We start from the raw sequence: 22996 nt of genomic DNA, 5'->3' as shown, positions 1-22996 counted from the left end.
TGATATCGGAAATTAATATACTATTTGCGAATTACATTTCCAAATATCTTTGTAATCAGGATAGAAGTTACAATTTCTGATAACAGCTCCTTGTATAATGTTTTGAACCAATCCTAAATCACGTTTATTTTGCTGACGTGCAGCCATACCCGCTGCTTGCAATATAAGAGATGTTTTGTGCGAATTTTCCCGACATAACTCTGATGCTTCCAATCTCCAGGCCCGATTCAATTTTTCAGTATGATGAACTTGGTCGTTCAGAAAATCTTGATTGAATTGACTGACTAGAAGATGTTGATGGAGTTGCACCATCAGTAAATGTAATTCTCTTTTCAATCAACCTGAATTTTTACTTTTAAATCGGCTCAATGTACTTACACTATCTGACCATTTTCGTTCAAAAGAATTGCACAAACGACAAATTTTCTTTTGAATGTTATTGCTAATTAGTACTGTTATATCATTTCCAACTATTTGACGTGCTCAAAAGTATTTGAGTTTTTTTCATTTTTATCTTTCTTTTCCAGTCATACATTAAATAAATCCTCGTATTTGAAACGGTACTTCATTGCAAACAAACAGATTCTTAATTGGCATAACTAAAGGCATGTTTTAAAAATATTTCTGAACATTAACAAAATTAAATCGTGTAAAAATATTTTTGAAGAAATAAGGATATTTTTTTAAAAGTCACTTTAAAGTCTTGAAAAATGTAATGGAAGAAGAAATACTTTTACGCATTTATTGCTATATTAAATATTTAAAAGTAGTATATACCTGCAAAAAATATTTTACTTTACAGAAATCGTTAAAAAATTGTGTAGTTTTAAATAAAGGAGGTATAATAGGCTGGAGGAAGAACGAAGTTAAAATATGTCGCTTCTCTAGGAATAGTTTTAATAGTAACAAAATTTTCTATATATATCTTATCTATATCTATCTTTTCTATATATATATCTATATATCTTTCTATATATATATTAATAGTAACAAAATTTTCTACACTGCGTAATTATCGTAATTTGAAGTTAACCTATCATATTCCATCTTTAACAAAAATTATCCAATGATATTGTTTCAAAACGTCGTAAGCAATTGAAGTATTGCAAATAAAAGATGGAAGTTAACACAAAATCAATCAAATTCTTTGATTGATTTTGTGTTAATTTTTTTCTTTACAGCGACAATAGCCATTGTAAAATGTAAACACAATACATGATTTTTATTATAATACTCCAACCTACGTTAGCATAACTTAAACTATAAACTTTTCTAAAATCAAAACAGTTAATATTGTTTACTTTGCAATGCAAGGCCTTCATCGCGGTTTAAATATATTTCTTCAAATTTTGATGGAAAACTTAGTTGCATTTGAGGGCAAAAAGTTTAACTTAATTAGAGAAAAAAAGTTACTTTTACTAAGGTTTTGTTTTAATTTTTCTTCTAATGTGCGAGTTATCGGATGAATATTAACCACTGATAACAGTGGAGTGAACAGATAAAACGTTTCGATTTTTATGAGAAAGCATAAATTATATGAGTAATATAAGAAAGAAAAGGGGTTACGACCCTTTAATTTTTAAAATTTATGTATAAGAACCTTAAAAAATGTGGAAATTTTTTTTTGTACAGGCCTGAAAAGAAACTTATTTTGGGACAAAAAATGTTTTGCTGCTACATGGTTTTTGGTGAACACTAAAAACTCCTAAATAAGAATTAAATTAAAAAACAAATTTATATCGTACAAAACATGTCTTTTATCAACGTTTTAAGTAAAAACACAAAGATTTGTTTTAAAAAAATCCGGTTTAACTTTATTATTCTTTATTACACTATATAATAACAGTAGTGCTGCTTTTTTAGCAACTAGACCTTTTTTTTTTTAGTTATTAAGGTACAACAAAAAGACTTAACGGTCTTATCACAGAGTATCGTGTAAGATCATTTAACCAAGAAGTTCACGCCTCCTTTACCACTGTCGTAACGCCTCCTTTACAAATGTCGTTTTTATGGCCAACTGTTAAAATCAATATCACAAGAATGAAGGTGTTTTTCATATTCCGAGTGAGTTACTTTTCTTTTAAACCGTTGCTAGTAAGAGATAAAAATGAGGTGAGTCGGTGTATACTCTTAATGATGTGTTTTTAAGTTAATAAATGGCTTGAAATGGTAAAATACAATGTAGATTTTGATGTGACACTGAAGAAGATCAACAATTATTAAGTGATTTGTGGCAGTCATTTCTAGGAACAATTGCTAAAAACCCATAATTTAATATTTTTTTCCACATAGGTTGCTCAGGGCCGTTGTTTAATTTTCTTCTGACGATATAAACAGGAGAGACAAATAAATAAACGTGGTGAAATTTTTATCTACGTGAAGGAGAATATTGCATCTACGTGAAGGAGAATGAAGCATTACTAAGCGGAAATCCGCTTTTAGGAATGATTCAAAGGGGCGTTTAAATAAGTACGAATTTCATTAGTGCGAACTGGCATAAGTGCGAATTGGCATAAGTGCGAAGCAGTTACAAAAACTGGCACAAGTGAGAACTGGCATAAGTGCGAATTGGCATAAGTGCGCCAAAAGAGCTTGCAAACATTGGCATAAGTGCGAACTGTTATAAGTGCGAACTGGCATAGGTGCGAAGCAGTTGCAAAAACTGGCACAAGTGCGAACTAGCATAAGTGAATTGGCATAAGTGCACCGAACAAATTTGCAAACATTGGCATAAATGCAAACTGTCATAAGTGTGAACTGGCAAAAGTGCAAAGCAGTTACAGAAACTGGCATAAGTGCGAACTGGCATTAATGTAACTAGCTTAAATGCGCCGAATATATTTGCAAACATTGACATAAGTACGTATTGGCATAAGTGCAAAATACCAATTTGCACTTAAGCCAATATTTACAATTTTATTCGACGCACTTATGCCAATTCGCACTTATGCCAGTTTTTGTAACTGCTTCGCACTTATGTCAGTTCGCACTTATGCCAAAGTTTGCAAATTTGTTCGGCGCACTTATGCCAGTTCGAGTTTTCGCAACTGCTTCGCACTTATGTCAGTTCAAGCTTATGCCAGTTTGCACTTATGCCAATGTTTGCAAATTTGTTCGGCACATTTATGCCAATTCACACTTATGCCAGTTCGTACTTGTGCCAGTCTTTGCAACTGCTTTGCACCTATGCCAGTTCGCACTTATGCTAAGTTTTGCAAATTTGTTCGGCGCACTTATGCCAATTCGCACTTAAGCCAGTTCGAGTTTTCACAACTGCTTCGCACTTATGCCAGTTCGCACTTATGTCAATTCGAACTTATGCCAATGTTTGCAAAATCTGGCGCAATGCCAATTTGCACACACGCCAGTTCGCACTTATGCAAAGCTTCGCACTTATGCCAGTTATGCAGTAATTGTTAATAATCAAACATAAAACATCCTCTTAAGCCGTTGTTATTGACCACCTGCTGGCGTGAACTTAAGCAGAATTTTTGAACAAAATATTTTCTAAAAAAGGCGCAAAAGAAGAACAGATAAATATTGTTTTAAGAGATTTTAACATAAATGCTTTTTACATAATGATCATTATGTTAAAAATTAAAAAATTTTATGATTTAATTTTTGAATTAGGAGCGGTTCTTTTGATTTCAACATGTGTAACAATTATTACAGCTACTCTTATCAATAAAATTATTGCAAGAGATATCTTAATATAGTATTGCCGAACTTAATCCTTTTAGTAGTATTAGTGCCCCTTCGAGCGTGTTTGACACGGAACCCTTGGCAGCCATTGCAACCGAGGTAGTGGCGAGAAAGCGTCGCAGTACATTTTGTTTCAAACAAACGGAGCAAAAGTGTTTGAAAATATCTAACATAAGTAAACTTCGAATTAAGTAATGTTAAAACATACTGGAACATTTATCAAAAAAACTTTAAAACTTTCTTTTGACAGTTAAATGTTTTTTTTGCTACATTTATTTTTTTTACTATTAATATATGCTACAGCCGTTTTTCAAAACGTCTTATTGCGTATTTCGAGAATAACGCAATAAAAAAAAAATTATTAGGAGAAACTCTTTGTAAAAAATTTTTTGAAACGAATAATTTTTATGATTTTTTCAGAACTCTTTGAAAATATGTATTCAATAACGTTTGTAGACATGAACTAGCTTATTTTGTAAAGAAAGTCAAAATTGATTTTTTATACCTTTAAGGCGTTTTGAAAAACGGCTGCAGTATAGATGATAGATAGATAGATATATAACCTTTTTCGTCACTATAAATTTTTTTTACAAAATTGTTAACGTAACAAATTGACTGGAGCAAGCAGAAGGTGGTCTTATCATCTTGCCCCGTTAATTTCAATTATATTTTACAATCAATATCAATTAAATATAATATAAACATAAATTATAAGATATTTAAATATATATAAATATAAGAATTCGTATAAGTAAAATAGCCAAAAAAAATGTATCTTTATAAATATAAATACAATAAATATAAATACAATTATAAATGCATTTTTATAAATATAACCATAAACATTTTCAGCTATTGTGTAAATGAAAAAAAAAATTTCAAGACGTGTAAAAGTTTTTTAAAAAATAAGAGATTGTTACAGTAACGCTGAGGTCAAGTAACTGTTGTTTAACAACGAATATGTTGAAATAAGATAATTAGACGCAAAATTGATACAACGAATGATGTTGAAATGAGATAATTAGACGCAAAATTTAAAAGCTCTAAAAGGTGAGTTTCCATTCATTCTTTTTTTTATGGGAACAGGAAAAGGAAGGAATAAAATAATCACGTGGACATGCGTAGTATGTCCACGTGAAGTTTTAATTTGTCCCAAGCAGTGTTGATAAACGGCGTAAATCTTCTCGCCTCCGCTTTTCTTCCGCAGCAGACGGCTGCTGCCTCCCGATCAACTTTTAGCGGCAAAATGTCCTTTTTTCCGCCTCCAGTGGCTTCCGCCTTTTTATTTGCGGCTGCAGCCAGAGTTCTTTTTTGGAGGCAAAATGTTTTGGAGGCCGATGCTAATAGAGAGGTGGAAGCTAATGGTGGCCTCCTCCAGAAGAAATTTTGGAGGCAAAGCCATTTGAAGGCCACCTCCATTAGCTTCTGCCTCCTAACTGGCTGCGGCCGTCAAATTGGAGGCGGAAGTATTTGACTCCCGCCGGCGGATGTAATGAAAAATAATTGCTCGTTTGCTTTAAAGCAATTAAATATTAACTAGAAACAAATGTTAAATACTTAACATCAAAGTTTTTTTTTAATAATTTATTGACTATTTAAAAAAAATTTTGAAAATTTAATTTTGTCAGTGCGGTTGTTTTTCTGGACTATCGAATAAATTAGTAATTTAAATTTCAAAGCAAATGTTAAAATTAAAACATTTTTTTTACATGTCTTTAGCAAAAAAGTCAAAAAAAAAAGTTTATGACAAATAATTAAATTGTCAGTTTTTGATCAATGTTTGATGTTTGTCGCCCTTACGTCATGCTAAAACTTTTATTTTCGGACCATTAAATTATTAAAAAAAATTTTAATTTGAAATTTTAATATTCTTGAATATTGGCATTTAAAGCGTGATTATTATAATTGGAAGGAACTCTATAAGATTTCTCAAGTTGTTTTTGGTGCTGCATTTTCTCAGGTTAAAGTTGAATGAGATTTTAGTAGTTTTGCAATAGTCTACACTTATTTGAGAACTCGACTTTCAGATGAACCATGAAACGCTATATTAGCCGTGAGACAAAATTTGATTTTGCTTGACAAAGTAAAATTCTTTTAACAACCTTATAAAAAAATGAATGTAAGTAACGCTATTTAATCTAAAATGTAAAAAAACAATTGCTTTTTTTGAATAATAAAACAAGTCTTGTCTTTAATTAACGGAAGTTAATTTCAAATCCAGTGAAATTAACTTTTTTAATGTTAATCAAATTGATTTTTAATTAATTCAATGTAAAATAAAATGAAAAAAAGTTACGTATGAGAACTCTAAAATATTTTAATTATAAAATTCATTTATACTTAAATAAATGTTCATTATAGTTTGGTGTAAATGTAAAAATGCTAGTTTATTCGACTGTTTCAATAATGTTACCGACAGTGACCCATTAGTCACTGTCGGTAGCATTATTAAATGGCGAATAACCGTCATTTGAAAAAAATATATATTTGTAACCGCAGTTTAAGGAACAGTCATTTGAAAAAACTTTTGAGTATCTGTCGTTTGAAAAATATAACTTCTTCTTTAAAAAAATGCTTTATGTTTAGCCCATTAATATTACGTTTAATTTTTTGTTTCGAAATAATTCTAATTTCTTAAGATTCTAAAGAGTTATACACCAATCAATAACAGAATAATGACTTTATCAAGGTTGTTGTCCTGAACAAGACATGTTGACTTGTACAGGACAAGAACAATAAAGGTGCGTGTGGCCGGAAACTCTTGCCGGAAATAATTCCAGTAGCTTGGTAGTGCACTTTTAGAATATATATATATATATATATATATATATATATATATATATGTATATATATATGTATAAATATATATATATATATATATATATATATATATATATATATTCTAAAAGTGCACTACCAAGTACCAAGTTTTTTATTTTTGCGTTATTTATTATTCTTTTACTTTTATTTTATACTGTTTATTTGGCAATGAAAAGTATTATAAATATAATTAAATAAGTTAAACTATAAAATGCACTACCAATAAAATGTTTTTATATAAAATCATATCTTATTTTTCAAACCAATTCTTAAATGTTATTTTTGTCATTTAATATTTTAATAAATTTTGTTTCTTTTATTTTACAAAGCAATTGTTATATCTTATTTTTTGAAAAACTATAGATTTTAAACGATATGCGATATATTTAAATTTTCTTTTATAATATATATCAGAGATATATACATTGAAACTATATTTTATTGTCAAACTATATTTAGTCTAGTAATGACGTATTTTTTGGGGCTTAATGATAAGACTAAATTTGTCTTCTTCTAGCCCCGGTCATGTAATTATTTTTTCATAAGTTACGACTGTAAATTTTTTATTATCGGCAAAGTGTAAATAAAAAAAAATAAAAAAATAAAAAAAATAAAAAAAGTACCATATATATATATATATATATATATATATATATATATATATATATATATATATATATATATATATATATATATATATATATATATATATATTCCATAAAATTATAAATAATGGCTCGCACAAAATTTATATAAAGAGAAAATATTAAATTCAATTTAAAATAGGAAGTTTACTTAAAAAAAAATTTTATAGGAGATTTTTTACCTGGAAGTGAAAGTTTAATATGACATTCTTATTGGGTAGTATATAAAAAAAACAAAAAACGCGAGAGTAAAATCATACTAATGTAATAGCCAGCCCAGTGGGCACGGTAAGTTTTTATTAGGTTTAAACCTAATAATAACGTTTAAAAAACGTACTGTGCCCACTGAGAGAGGTAATGCTGCAGCGGCCTAAATAAATTTATTTTTGCGCTCTCGTTCCAAGAGACTTCTTAAAATCATCTTAAAATACTTTGTTTAGATATTATAACTATTGTGATATTTTATTTATTAATAACATTAATAATAATACTTATTATTTGTATTATAAATATATAAATTATCTTTATGAATATTAATTATTAATACGTTACGGACACGTGTTTTTAAGACTCATCTTTTTTAAAAAACAAAAAATAAAATTATTTTTTGCGTCTTAACGTTAACATTTCTGTTTTTCTTATAATTAATGTTTATTAAAAATTTCTTTGTTTTTATTTTTCAAAGTTTGTTAAAATACATACACCTGCATACATCAACAAATATAGTCGATATATATATATATATATATATATATATATATATATATATATATATATATATATATATATATATATATATATCTATATATATATATATATATATATATATATCTATATATATATATATATATATATCTATATATATATATATATATATATATATATATATATATATATATATATATATATATATATATATATATATATATATATATATATATATATATATATATATATACAGTATCGGACAAAACGAATGCAACCAAATAATGCAAATTTAGTTTCTTTGTATAAAAGTGCTGCATTTCAATTTCAATTTAGAGAAATAACTATGTAACTGTTTAGAGACAAAGTTCTTCAAGTTTTATTCATCACAAAGTTCATTATTTGTACACGAAAATTAATAAATTAACCAAAAGTATTAAAAAAAGTTGATTTCCTTCTGGACAAAACAAGTGCAACTCGACAAAATGTTGACCAAGCTGTATTTCGCTATCAATATTTCGTGGTGAATCCTTTGTTGTCAATCACAGCCTTGCATCTTCGAGGCATAAATTCGATCAGGTGATCAATAAAACTTTGTGGAATCGCTGCCCAGGCCTTTTGGATTTGTTCAAACAGTTGATCCTTATTACGAATACCTTCACTGCGGTTGACGATCTCCCACAGGTTCTCGATACGGTTGAGATCCGGAGATTGAGGCGGCCAATCCATCACCGATAGGTGGTTGTCTTGAAACCACTGCTTGACTACTTTTGCAGCGTGTTTCGGATCGTTGTCTTGCTGAAAAGCCCATTTTATTGGCATATTCCATTCAGCATGAGGTAACATAACATCTTTCAGGATATTTTTATACATGAAACGGTCCATTATTCCATCGTTTCGATGTATTGGACCTAGACCGTTAGCAGAAAAACACCCCCAGACCATTACATTGTCTCCACCATGCTTCACGGTCTTATGCCAGTAACGTAAATCGAGACGTTTTCCGGCCGGTCGACGTACACGGCAAATACCATCGCTCCCAATGATGTTGAACTTTGATTCATCACTGAACAGGACAGTTCGTCATTTCTGCACATTCCAGTCAATATGAGATGTAGCAAACAGGAGTCTTTTCTTCTGTTTTTTAGTGAAATCAGCGGTTTCTTTGCAGGGCGTCGAGAAAACAATCCGGCTTCAACAGCACGTGGTCTAATTGTTCGGTCCGATACAGGCAGCTCTAATTGCTTTTGCATCTCGACTGATGATATCCAGGGATCCTTCTTGACGGATCTGACGATCATAGAATCCTCTCTAGAAGTGGTGAAACGCGGTCTTCGACCTTTGTTATCTGCTGCCAACTTCCCCGTAGAACGATATTTGGAACATAGTCTTGATACGGTCCATTTTTTCACGCGATATTTATCACAAATACTTTTTTTGCACTTGAAGTCATAAAAATAATAAAAATAAATAATCACGCTTCTCAAGGCTTACCGTGTTACATTTACCTTGTGATGATACAATAATGCTCTGTGGAACACAACGTCTTGGTTGGATGTAGACTGTATTGATATAATGAAACACTTGTTGTATTTTACTTCTTGAATTGATGTTCTTCGATAAAACACTTTGATAAAACTCACTTCGATAAACTGTCTTGATAATACTAACTGATTGACTTCCATATACTGACTGAATTACATGTCGATTTACATGTCTCTTATATAGTAAAATGAACCTGTGTGAACCTGTTCTGGAAGATTCTAGATGCTTCTTTTCGATGCTTCTGGAAGCTTCTAGATGCGTCTGGATGCTTCTGAATGTTTCTGGATATTTCTGGATGCTACTGGATGCTTCCAGATGCTTCTTCTGGAAACTTCTGAAAGCTTCTGCATGCTTCTATAAACTTCTGGAAACTTCTGGATACTTCCTTTAATTATTAAAAAACTTCCGTGACGTTGACACGGACTAGACTTAAGAAAATGAAACAAACCAAAAAAGTTGCACTTGTTTTGTCCGCTGCAAAATGGCACTTGTCAACGAAATTCTGCCTGTGTGCTTTCACCTGTCAGCTGATTGCTCATGTCATGGCATGTTTTAACTCCAGACTCCTGAACTGTTTGCTGTGGTAGTATAGTTCGTTTCGTTTTTAAGACATGTAAAATTAGAAACACTTTTTATCATTGTTCGATGTTGGTTGCAAATGTTTTGTCCAATACTGTATATATATATATATATATATATATATATATATATATATATATATATATATATATATATATATATATATATATATATATATATATATATATATATATATATATATATATATATATATATATATATATATATATATATATATATATATATATATATATATATATATATATATATATATATATATATATATATGATATAGGCTTTGACAGGCATTTTTAATCTAAAAGCATTTCAATCTTTATTTAAATAGGATTTAGTTTTAAATTTATCTAAAAAGTAAGTTAAATTACAGTGGATTTTTTTATGAAGTGACCTAAATAAATGGTTGTAATTTATGTAAAAATAATAAGCGCATACAAATAAGAAAAAATTATTCAAACGCGCAAATATACAAATAATGCTTGCAGTCATTTTATAGTTTATTTTAAACCAGTCATTTTATAGTTTATTTTAAACCTACAACAAAAAAAATCGCTGAAGCAATTAAAATATTTTATAAACTCAATTTAAATATTTTAGAACTTTATAAATTCAATTTTCAATTTTACCTTTTTAAAAATTTAAACGTTTTAAATTTTTAAACTTTTTATAAGAATAGAGTCAATTTATGAATTCTATTAGAGTCAGTTATTAATTTTTGTTGTTGTTGTAATTTGGAAAAACTATTAGCTTAAGAGCCGTTTTTTCTAAGAATCAGGCAAATTCCTGAAACTGTGGAAGTGACCTCCTCCAAATTGCTTGAATTTTTTATATATTGATCAGAATATAGAGAAAACCTGTTGGGGAAAAAAAAAATTTTCAAAAATGTTTCGTTCACTCGGAATCTGGGCTTAAATTTTTGAGATTTTTTTAAAAATTTTTAGAAATTTAGTTTTTGCCACCTTTGAACCCATTTTTTTGGCAAGGCAAAAAGTTGCACATAGCTTTTGTAGTTAATATCAGACGTAACCCAAAAGCTCTCTCCAAAAAATATAAAAAAGTTGCGTGACACTGTGCGGTTGGCTAATTATCATAGTTCAAAAGTACAAAATCAATCACTTTTGTCAACTTTTAATCGGAGTTAATTCTAGCGGCGAAGTGTTGCACACAATTTTTCTTTTAGGATTTGAAATTATCAAAGGTATTGAGTCTAAAAATGCAAAGAAAGTTATGTGATACCTAAGGTCTATTAATATATTAAGGCTTGAAATTGGAAAAAAATGTTTTAGTATACTTACAAAATGAACCATTACGGCAGAGGCGCTTAGTTTTGTAAAAATGTAAACATATCCAACTGTCAATACAAAAAGGTCCTAACATAATAATAAAAAAAATTCGTGTGATTTTGTCACACGCATGATATAACATGAATTAAAAACTGAACAAAAATCTAACATCAAGATAACTATATTGCTAATTAAATAAAACATAAATCAAACATTTAAATGTTTTTCCATTTAAAAATTAGTTTTTCATTTATTAATAGAGTCATTTACACACATTATCCACCACATCACACATAATTTCTACTCTGCTGCAGTAAGTTTCTCTAAGAATAATGATATGACTGTATTATAGTCTTCTTCGGATAATGAATAATCGCCACAACCACTGATTAGAAAAGGAGCATTTACTAAACAGATAATTTTATCAGTTTGGTTATTTATCTCCTCGGTAGTAACTGGCCAGCGAAAAGTATTCTTCTCTTGCCCGTTAATCATACAATTAACTCTGATCCCAGTTATAGATACCTAAAAGTATTAGCGCAACATTTAAAATAATATAATAAAGAGTTGATGATTTGTTTAATTTTGCTTACATTCAATAAAACTTGTAAAGTCTTATATAATGTCATTCTGAAATTATTTTTACATTTTATTTATATTCCTTTTATTTTAGAGCACTGTTTTGTAAAACAAAATAAAAACTTGAAACTAATATATACTTTGAATAATATTACCTCCACAATATATCCAATATTCCATTGTTTTTCATATGCAACAGCAACCCAATCATTCACTTTCCATACAAGACAAAATTTCTTTTGCAAGATTGGCGATGTCTTCCTCATATTTATTATCATCTTCATTTTCTCCTGCCAGATTAAAGTCATCATTTTCGCCATAAACTTCTTTGTTATCGTTAACCTGACTATTTTCATTATTTTCTGTTGTCGGTTCTACCAGCTTACCTTTTCTTTTCAGGTTACTAAATCTATAACAATATCAATTGTACATATTTTTAAACATATATAAACAAACACACAAAGTTATAACTTTCACCTAAATTTTAATTTCATATTTGTAAAAGAACTATTTAACAGTCAGAAACATAATCTAATTTGCAAAAGTTTTGATAGCAACAATGCCTACCTTGAAAATAAAGATCTTATCTGTTGGCTAGTTACATATTGATCAGGCGGAAGTTCTCTCCTCAGCTGCATGTGAACCTGCTCAGGGCTCATTTTATTACCTGATTCTTCTCCACGAATAAAGTATTTATACAACAGTTCTTTCTGCTGATTTGAAAATCTAAAAGAACTTCGAACTGGTAATGCCCAACCTTGCATTAGAAAAATGTTCATGCAATGTGGTTTGTCTTTTACGGAAGCACTGTTAGAGGATGAAGAAATTGGCATATTTAGTTGTGAAGTAATTTTCATCTTATGAACAAACGAGTTTCGAACTTTATCCAATGATGTTAATGATTTCGGAACTGTATGAAGACCGGATAGCATGTGTTCTTCTAACTCAGCATCGCTTTCAAATGATAAAGTACAATTCATTTCAGTGCAAAATCTTAATGAATATAATTGCCTGTCACTTCTTTTCTGTTTTTCCTTAAGTGACTTGTTACGCTTAATTGAATTATCTGTTTTGCTATATGGCAACAACAACTTAATCGAGGGTTGAATTTTAAGATTTCCATACTCTTGTTTAATTCCCTCACCGATATTGAAATAACGCCACATCTTCATACTTTTCTCACCAAACTCAAATGAGTGATAGTTGCTAATGTTCTTTATCTTTGGTCCAGTAACTACAGTTTTATCATTGCTAATTTGAGCAACTGCTACTTTTGCATCTTTAGCGCCAAAACTATAATGCATAGCCTTGTGTATATCTTCAGCAGTCAAAAGATTATTACCAGAGTCAACGTAACTCCTTAAAATTGTCTTTACAACTGCACTCTCCCTGTCACATTGATCTTTTCCACAACAGGGTTCATTATAATCATATCTCAGCAACTTTATATCTCTCTCTTTGCATACATTGTAGATTGCTTCAGCTGAAAGATTTCCCTGATAGCAGCCGGCATTATCAGATCTGGTAAACATTTTCTTGATATGCGGTTGATCAATTCTGAATTGGTCTAAAACTGCAGTGGCTAACGAAACAACATCACCTATTCCCTGATCACACCTATACATTGAAGTAAAGTAAACACGTTTGAATAACTTTCCTGCTATTTTTATGAAGAATATATCCACATGTAAACTCATTCCTTTCTTGCCAAAATACTCTCTTTGGCCCTCTCTGTATCGAACCGGAAGAATTTTTTGACAAAAATATTTAAGCCAGAAAGCAGTTTCATCGTTTAATTGCTTAAAAGCTTCAATTTTTGCCTTTTTCTGTTGAGAATCTCTCATCAGGTGTTTTATGTAGTTGAATACATCCTTTACAGCAATTTCCAAATCTTAAATAGAATCAGCATCGTCAGAATTTTGAATTGTTAGTTCTTTGATCATCTCGATAGCTTTGCACAAATCATAGCAATCGGCACATACTACTTCTGATATCTCTGTGTTGGATTGAAGATTTTTTTCAGATGGATCTGATAAGGCATGTTTTGAGCTATGAGAAGAAATGTTTGAGTCATTGACACTACAATTGGTTTGATAACTTGTTTTCAAATACCTTTTTCCTCTTTCAAGGGCAGCTTCGAGAGATTTAGAACTAAATCTTTGTGCCAATTTTTGTAATGTTTGAAAACCATTCATGCCTGAAGCAGTAACATCATCTAATCCAGCTAAGCTTTTTCGACTTGAAGGTTTTATTGCATGCAATACTTTCCACAAACTTGAATCAGATAATGGTATATAATTGTTTTCACTACAACTTTTTCGATAGAACATTATAGCGTGGCTATATTTTGTCGTCAGTATTGCATGCACTATCTTTTGTTCTTCACCGCTGTCGTATTTTAATTTGGTTATTCCATAAGCAACATCATGCAAAATACCGCTTGTAAATATAAAGTCTAAGAAATGTTCACACTTTGTTTGATCAAGACTAGATCGGACGAATACTTTCTTCTCTGGAAATGCCACCCCTTTATGAGATGCATGCCATTTTCTTGCTGTTTCTATACGATGTTTGGTACACTCAAATGTGTTCATTATAAACTTTTTGGTATACTTGGTATGGTCTAATAATGAGAGGATAACTAACTTTCCCATGGAATCGCTTTGCTTATATACTTTCTGAGCACGAATAATTTCAATTGGGAGAGGGCTATTTATTTCATCAACATTTTTACTGTTAAGAAAATCTATAAGTGTTTCCTCTTGTCCAGGAGCAACAGCTTCCGCAAATTTTTTCTTTAATAAGTTTTCTAGGCGAACATACTTGCGTTTTAACTTATCTTAAGTAGTATCTTCCAGATATTCGAACTTCCTTTTTAATCTAAATTTTATTGGACTTGCATTAAGAACCTCAGTTACACTCTCACGGCTTCTTAGAGATTCGTCCAAAATCTCCTGTGAAACATTAATTTCACCGGGATCAAATTCTTCATCTGGAGTAGCAGGTGTCATATATGTTTGTTCTTGTTGTGTTTGTATTTCTGTACATAAATTGGTGTTTTCGTTGACTCTAGATAAAGCAGTTTCTTGCTTTAAATGGGTAAAACACAGCATTGCACCAACTGAAAATACTTCATTGTATCGCTTTGACATTGATATGACGACATGTATTGGTGACGCCCTTAAAGCGGGAGATTTTTTTCCTTTTATATTTAGATGGTGAGGATGAAAGCATGTTTTTGGAGGACTCCATGCAATACCAAACGTGTACCGGTGAAAAGCACATATTTGTTCATCCTTTTCAAGATTTCTTTTAAGTCTATTTGCAATAAGTCCATTTTCTTCCCAAATATTATTATCGTTTAATCGCATGACCTAAAAACAATTTTTTAAACAATTATTAAGTGTGTCATTTAAAGCATTGTTTATAATCTGACTCTTCACGAAAAATGTTTACAAGTTTGAAATACATTGTTGTTATTATTAAAATACAATATTGCAAGAGTGTGATTAATTTAGTGATTATTTATTAAAAGAGTGAGGAATTAATTAAAAGAGCTATTTTTTTTTGTTTAAAGAACTTTGTCTCAAAATCTTATTGCAGAGAAGTTATAAAGTATGTAATTATAAAAATTATATTACAGTCTGCGTAAATTTAAAATACATAATTACCTTTAAGTTGATGAGGTGTTTCTTAACATCAACATCTCCCAGCTGATGAATGTAGAACATTTTGTTTATAATTTTATGTTTTTTGAATGATCCACAATTTCCTTTTGAAAAGCAACAACAGTTTTCATAAAAATATTTGTTTTGTTTCATACTCAACTAAAAACAAGTTCTATTTATGCAGTACCTATTTCTCAATAGCAATGATAAAATATCTACTCTATTTATGCAAATTTTAAAGATCGTTAAAATAAAGTTAAGACATTTTTATGGTAAAGTAAACAACCGCCCACTAACTTGTTTCTCCACAATCGTAATATCAGCGATTCTTCTTCCATTCGATCACCACAAGTTATTTGGTTATGACGTAAATTTAAATAATTCACTTCTGATCATGTATTGTTTTTTATTATTATTTATTTCAATTGTTATGATTTCTATATCATAGTCAGAAACGCTTAAATTTTTTCTTAACATTACATGCAATGTTTTGTGTAATGCTAAATGCTAATTTTGGATGATAGAAATTTTATTGTGAGCGAAAACCTCATCTGTGTGTCCAAAAAAATATCTCTTCGTACTTAATCATTTTTAACAATTTGTACCTTTATTTTTAACTTAATATCTAAAGATCACACGAATTTTTTTTATTATTATGTTAGGACCTTTTTGTATTGACAGTTGGATATGTTTACATTTTTACAAAACTAAGCGCCTCTGCCGTAATGGTTCATTTTGTAAGTATACTAAAACATTTTTTTCCAATTTCAAGCCTTAATATATTAATAGGCCTTAGGTATCACATAACTTTCTTTGCATTTTTATACTCAATACCTTTGATAATTTCAAATCCTAAAAGAAAAATTGTGTGCAGCACTTCGCCGCTAGAATTAACTCCGATTAAAAGTTGACAAAAGTGATTGATTTTGTACTTTTGAACTATGATAATTAGCCAACCGCACAGTGTCACGCAACTTTTTTATATTTTTTGGAGAGAGCTTTTGGGTTACGTCTGATATTAACTACAAAAGCTATGTGCAACTTTTTGCCTTGCCAAAAAAATGGGTTCAAAGGTGGCAAAAACTAAATTTCTAAAAATTTTTAAAAAAATCTCAAAAATTTAAGCCCAGATTCCGAGTGAATGAAACATTTTTGAAAATTTTTTTTTTCCCCAACAGGTTTTCTCTATATTCTGATCAATATATAAAAAATTCAAGCAATTTGGAGGAGGTCACTTCCATTGACTGCCTGATTCTTACAAAAAATGACTCTTAATACAACGTGGTCGCAAATTTTTAATAAACATTTTTTTAATAACTTTTACAATATCCAACTATTGAAAATAAGTATTTAACGTTACGGTAAATGATAAAATAGATAAAAAATTTAGCATGTTGACTTGTTCTAAAAAACCTTTACCAAAATCAGTCAATTTAATTACTTATTATAATTTTTTTTTTTTTTGGCAAAGAGATTTATTTGCCAATTGCATAGAAGTAAAATTTCCAACTTTTAACTTTTGTTTTTTATAATTAAAATACTAATTTATTCTAGTTGATTTATTAGTTTAAAAAAATTTTTAGTTTAAAAAAAAAAATATGAGTTTAAAAAAAATTGAATTTTTTTAAATACTCAAAACTTTTGCAAACAATCATATAAAATGAAACTTGTCAAAGTAATGAAATGTCAAGTATTTAACATTTGTTTCTAGTTAATATTTAATTGCTTTAAAGCAAACGAGCAATTATATTTCATTACATTCGCCGGCGGGAGGCAAATATTTCCGCCTCCCATTTGACGGCCGCAGCCAGTTAGGAGGTAGAAGTTATTGGAGGCGGCCTCCAAATGGCTTTGCTTCCAAAATTTCTTCTCGAGGCGGCCACCATTGGCCTCTGCCTCTCTATTGGTGTCGGCCTCAAAAATATTTTGCCTCCAAAAAAGAACTCTGGCTGCGGCCTTTCGGCTTTTCGGTAGAAATTTACTTTGCCGCCGGGCGGCATTATCAACTCTGGTCTAAAGGAAAACTACGCATGCTCTCGTGATTTTTTTTCCCTTCCCTTTCCCGTTTCCGTAGAAAAACGGATCAGTGGAAACTAACCTTAACAAAAGCCACTAAACCAAAAAAATTAAAAGTAATTGCAGTTCAGTGCACTTGCAAATTTTTAAGTATAGTATATTTATGTTTGAAAAGAAACATATAAACTTTTTTAAAAATATTATTGTATGTAGGTATGTTATTATATTTAAATGTTATTATATCTAAAAAAAAATTGACGAGATTGAAACTTCAATTTTCAGATTCGCCCCTCTCTTGATATTTTCTGATTGCTAAAATTACGTTATCTGCTTCTAAAAACATTAAAAATGATAGACAAGGCTTTTTCGTAAATCGTTGAAGCCACAATTTGTTTTGCGTATGTGACATCGCTTTGTGGCAAAATACTAGAAAAACAAACTAGAAATAAGATCTTATTTAAATTTTTAAAAATCTCCTTCTATTAAAGATATATGGAATTTATTTTTATGGGATATATTCTAATAAAGACAAAAATATTCATTTATTCTATTGTAATAAATACAATCTCTTATCCGTGAAATGATATATCTGCACCAGTTTTATATATTTTTATACAACTGTATGCAACAATTAAAGTTAATCAAAAAATGTAAGATAAATGTAGGGTTAGGACTATTGTATTGTAATGAAAACAATAACAGTTACAATAATTATTGTTATTGTATTAACTTAATTTAGAAACAATAACAATACTTGTGATTTACAACTATTGTAATTCTGTAATACAATAACAATAAATATTGTATTGCAATTCATCTTTATAAAACAATAACAATATCTGAAAAAAAAAAGTATCGCAGTGACCCACTACAATAACAACAAATATTGTATTGTAATTCGTCTTTGTAATACAATAACAATATATTGTTATTGTAATAAAAGACGTTAATATTTTTATTTAAGTGGAATTATTATGTTTAACTGTTTGTGTTATTAAAGTTAATTTTCATATATATTTTAAGTTCCTTTGCAGCATTAAAATCAAGAGGAAAAAATAAAAAGGCTGAATAAAATAATTTATGAATGTTATTTTTCATAATAGTAAGGCTATCATCAGACAGGCAATATTTAGCGGCCATTCAGAGCTTAGAAATACATAACAAGATAGGTGATGCGAATTCTAAATACGTAAAAAATAAAATTTGCAATATATTGCAAAACCGTAAATAAAAAATAGCAAAAATAATAGTAAGTTCGTCAGAGATGAATATAAATACGTTAAAATACGTTAGCTTTTCTACTTTAATGTAATAATTATTCTAATTGTTATTGTAATTAACAATAGTTATTGTAATAGTTTTCATCAAAAAAATACAATACAATAGTTCTCGAATTTTATTGTATTGTTAGAAAAAAAACAATACAATACTTATTGTAATTGTTTTTTATCACAGCAATACAATACCAAAATAAAATTTTTTTATTGTTTCTGTAATATTACAATACAATATTATTGTATTGTAAAGTGTAATTGTATTTAATTTTTACAATTACAATTACAATAGTCCTAACCCTAGATAAATGCAAAAGGAAACTTGACGCATAAAGGTTTATTTTGCCACAAACCGAATTCAATGCGCAAAATTTTTTTGGCTTAACTTTTAGATTAGCGTTTATTATTATTCTTTAGTTTTTAATCATTATCATAAGAATGAACTTTTTTTTTTATGACTATGTTACTTTTTTTTTTATGACTTAGTGGTCTAAGATCTACTTAGTTCCATTTGTATAGCGTTACGTACAACCGTCTGTAAGTGGAAACGTCTTTAACATATGTTGAGTTTATGATAATTCCATATATATGGAATTATCATAGAAAAGTTCTGTTTGAAATAGACTTACAAAGACCCGTATTTTTACGGATCCAATCTCGGCTAGTCCTTAATAATAATATAAAAAAAGTTATTTTGAAAACTGATATTTCTGACCACTTTCCAATATTCTTAACATTTAACAGTAAGCACACAACTAAGAAAAAATCAAGCCAAACATTAAGACAACGTTTTTTAACCAGATAAATTTAAACCCGTTTAAAGATCAACTATCATTGCTTCGTTAGAAGCATATAAGTTTAAATGACAACGCTAACTATATTTACTACGACTTTTTTAGGACACTGTATTCTATCTACGGTGCCAATTTTCTAAAATTGTTCTTGTCAATCAAACAAAATTAATCCAAATAACTCATACACACCTTTTTTTTCAGTTCTTAAGGTGCTCCAAGAAGACCAATAGCTCTTATCATAGAGCACTGCGGAGGAGTGTTTACCAGAAACTTCATGCCTTTTTTGTAATCAATGTCGCTAGAGCGGGCGTTGAACCACGAATCTCTAACCACTGCACCACAAATATATTTAGTGGTAGATCACTAATAAAAAAAACAACTACAAAAATTACATTTTTAGATATTATTTACATCTAAATTTATTAAAGTTTATCTTTAAATTAAAAAATTAAAAAAAATATATTTACAGTTTGAAAAACTTGGTCCCAGAAGCCCCAAAATATCATCTTTTCTGTGGCCTTGATTATCTCAAAAACTGTTTGTGCTATTAACTTGAAGTTTTCAAAATTAGATTTTAAATTCTTATAAAGAAGATCCTGCACCAAACTCAAAAAACCACTATTATATTATATTAAACAGATTTTTTTTATATAAAAAGGTAAAAAAATATGGTGTTTTTGACTATATTTAAACTTTAAAACCTTTGTATTGGATTATCATAATTTCATAAAAGTGGTAGGGGACATCCATTACAACAAAGAGAACAACTCCTGAAAGTTTTATGAAAATCGGTTAAGAAAATCTAGAGATGTTCACCGCAAACTCATTAATTTTAAAGAGCTGATAACAACTTTTCATAAACTTTTAAAGACAAAAAATAAAATTATTCAAATGAAAGCAAAAAACTCAGTTATTGAAAAGTTAATTGACAAATATTATCTTCTACCTACTTTAGTACTTTTATTACCTTTTACCTACCTTAGTACTTTTATTATCAGTTAAAAATTTTATTATTGTTTTAATTTTGTTATTTTGTTAATGACAAATATTATCTTGTGATAAAAGGGTTTTGGAGTAAAATAGAGCAAAATTGAAAAAATAATTGTTTACCAGATTGGTTACTGACAGAATAATATTTTCAAAGTTAAATTTCGTTAAAAAAGAATAAAAGATGAATTCTCACTTTTGATTTGTAATTTAGTTTCAACTAAAAACTCCTATCATTTTAACGTAAATAGTTAATACTAGTAAATACAAATCTAACATATATAAACTAAAATTATGAGGCACCATAATAAATGTTATCATTAACTACTGTATGTTCATTATAACTTTATTTACAGAATATAAACTTATTTTCAGAACTTCTTTAGCTGAGAAATTCATGCTAGCTTCAGCTATGTAAGTGATGTAATTTCTTTGTTTAACAAGTTGAAAGATTTCTTTATGAGATCCAGGGGCGTCGCTTTAAAGGTAAAAGGAGGGGGAAGGAAGGGGATAGAGGCGAGCCTCCCGAGAATCTAGGAAAAAGAAAAGAAAAGACCTAATATGAATAAGAATATATAATGAGATTCAGTGACGGATTTAGCATTTTTTGGTGTTTGAGATAACTTCCAGACATGGAGCAAACTCCAAACATTTGTATGTTTATACTAATGCCAAATAATGATTCTTTGCAAAAAATTGCGATGATTGGAAACTGGGAACAAAATGTCTTTAAATTTCATCCAAAGCAGTTTTTAAAAACGACTATAAAATCAGTCATGAAAGATCCGTTCATGGCGGTAAAAAAATTCATATACAAATAGTGGGAGCCCCAGAGAATCCTTTTATAGACTCCTTAGCTTCAAAAAAAACGAAAAATCAAACATCAGAATGCGGATAACGATGTCGAAGTGGATGATGAAATACAAAGCAGTGAACATACAAAGTTAGAAAACTTGAAAATAGTTGAAGTTAAGAAGTTCAAGATAAGGACGCAAAAGGGAAAAATACGGATTATATTGTCCAGGAACAAGCAGAGGAATTTACAGAACTAATTTCTGAATCAGATCATTTACCCCAGTTTCCTGGCAGAAAAAAAAAAAGGATGACAAAAATATTACTAACTTTGACAATGCAGTAGGCAGTGAAAAAACAAATTGACCTTCGCTCATGGAGAATTTGGGTGTTTTAATTGATAATTTTAAAGAATGTAGTGAGATTTATAATAATGATTGTGAAGAAGTATTAGTAAATGAAAAATTCGCAGCAATTGAAGTTGTGAATGCAACAAGTTTTGTGGTGGAAACGTCAAACGTTTTGGAATGAGATGCGCATTTATTAAAAAACTCAATATCAAAGCCCAAAATATTATAATTGACAAATAAGATGCATCAGCACTGATAAGCCATAACCCAGGCTTACGTCCACATACAACTACAAATAATCAAAATCGTATTTACTCCAGTTAGAGCCACACCAACTAAAACTTGCAAGTTTCCCAAGAAACGGTAAAAATAGATTTAATCCCCAGTGGTACAAAGAGTTTAAACATTTAGAATAGCCCAGAAAAATCAAACTTTTTATCGATACATGCAATACTTTAGGAAGTCAAGGGCTAGCGTTTAGGGAATCTGACAGTACTCACCGAAGTAACTTTGTTGCTGTAATGAATCTCATCTCTCGCCACAGTTCCATACTAAAATTCTGGATTGAAAATAGGCCCCTTCGTCCTTATAAAGTTACATACATGATCCAATATCACAAAATGAAATTAGTTTAATTGCAAATATATTGGAGTCAGTTCATTGATAAAATTAACCGCTCCAATTTTTTTCTGTGATGGCCGACACTACTCCCGATATGTCACACAAGGACATAATGAGTATAGTTGTGAGAAGAACACAGAACTAACATTGAACTAACACTACTCTTGAACATGCCTGCAATGTTAATACTTGAATAAGAGAATTGTTTAATGCACATAAAGATTTAGTCATTTACAGGAAAAACTGGAAGACATTGACAATGCAATCCAGCTTGTAAATCTGTCTAAAACAAGATGTACCGCACGAGCAAAGTCTGTCAAGACTCTAAACTAGTGTTTAGAGAAGGTTATTGATCTTCTTCAGACCATCTCAAATAATAAGATTTTCAATACTAACACGAGAACTAAAGCAATGGGACTTTTTAAAAAAGTAACAACTTTTGATTTTATTGCTACTCTTTTCTTCATGAAGAATATCATTGAGGAGATAAAAATATTAACAGAAATCTATAAATATGAACAAAAGTCCAAACTTCAATGTCAATACTAATGCAATTGAACACACTGCCAATAACCTACAAAATATCAGTAACGACACAGATGCTAGGAAAGATTTGATT

The sequence above is a fragment of the Hydra vulgaris genome, chromosome 10, assembly GCF_038396675.1.
Source record: "Hydra vulgaris chromosome 10, alternate assembly HydraT2T_AEP".
In the NCBI taxonomy this organism is placed as follows: Eukaryota; Metazoa; Cnidaria; class Hydrozoa; order Anthoathecata; family Hydridae; genus Hydra; species Hydra vulgaris.
This window is presented reverse-complemented; position numbering follows the sequence as displayed.